This window comes from Carlito syrichta, unplaced genomic scaffold (assembly GCF_000164805.1).
Source record: "Carlito syrichta isolate Samal-C Ts95f unplaced genomic scaffold, Tarsius_syrichta-2.0.1 Scaffold315753, whole genome shotgun sequence".
Taxonomy (NCBI): domain Eukaryota; kingdom Metazoa; phylum Chordata; class Mammalia; order Primates; family Tarsiidae; genus Carlito; species Carlito syrichta.
Genome location: NW_007259849.1, coordinates 1,206,375 through 1,207,775, shown reverse-complemented (window position 1 = coordinate 1,207,775; position 1,401 = coordinate 1,206,375).

The window sequence follows — 1,401 nt, the reverse complement described above, 5'->3', positions numbered from 1 at the left end:
ATTCATTTGGCTTACTTCAAAAGTTAACAAAAAGAGTTGCTACACTTGCCCAAGAGAGAGCAGTGAGGAAGTGAGATGGAACTAGCACCTCTCTCCATGCTGACTCCTAGTCTTGTGCTCTTTCCTGTAAAGAACAATAAAACAAGAACTGGATATGCCTTACAGTTTGTGGTGCTATGTACATATCTCATTTTCAAGATAAAAGCAAGTTTATCATATAGAGTTTAGACATGAAAAAACTGAAGTACAAAGTAATGAAAGGAAATTGTCCAAGGTTACTTACTGGTGGAATTTTATAGGAATCCAAGTCTCAGTCCTTTTGTGTTTTATTTGGCTGGCTTGTTGGTTGGTTGGCTGGCTGACTGGCTAGTTTAAGACCTCAGGTGCATTGAATCAGATGAACTTCTTTAGTTCATTTCACATTCTCCTCATTGGTGCATGCATGGTTCTTTTTTATGTAGCTACACAGTAATTTTTAATAGGGTATTAAGTGTCCCATGGGTCATCCAGCATAAAAGTGAAGACATTAACAACTAATCCTAGTTAAAAAATGCCTTGCCACCCCTGTCTCTGTCTCCCCTCTCCAATGTCACCAACATTCTGAATACTATATTCAGTGTTTTCCTTTTTCTATAATTATATACGAATATATATGAATGCACATTTGCATTCCTAGGGAGTTTACAGTCTCATTTCTAACTTTATAAAATGTTTATTATGCTATATGCAATATTTTGGGGATTATATACTGCTGTACATAATTTGGAGGCTTGGTGCATAATTGGAGATGCTTTACTAACGAAACTAGGTAATCACAGCACACCTAGAAACACCCATGGTGTGTGTGTATACACCCTTTTATTGTATAGACATCAAACTACCCAGTCTCTTCCATTTGAGACATATTTGAATGGACTCTACTTATATATTAGAAAGGGTTCATTCAACAAATATTTTTGGGGTGCCTATCATATGTTGGGAAGTACTAAGGGCCATACTGTACTGGGATACATCCAAAGCGAGGAACGACCTTCCCTCTATTCAAAAAAAAAAAAAAAAAATCCTGATCTCATGGAAATAACGTTGTACAGAAGGCGAGGCAGACAATAAATAAAACATATATGGGATATACACAAGATGTTAGGCGATGTTACGTGCTAGGGCGAAAAACAAAGCCCGAAGGGTCCCTAGGGACCGGGGTTTGCAATTCTAAATGGAATGCTCCTGGAAGACTGGGTTGGGTGAGGCTGGGAGAGTCCTCGCTCAGCGGGTGAAACAGAAGGCGGTAACTTGCGAGAGCTGAATCGGAACCAAAGTAAACTCTTCGGAACCCCCGGCTCAGCCAATTAGGTCCGCAGGACCACGACCCAGCCGGTGTGCGCGGCCCTCGGGAGACAATGC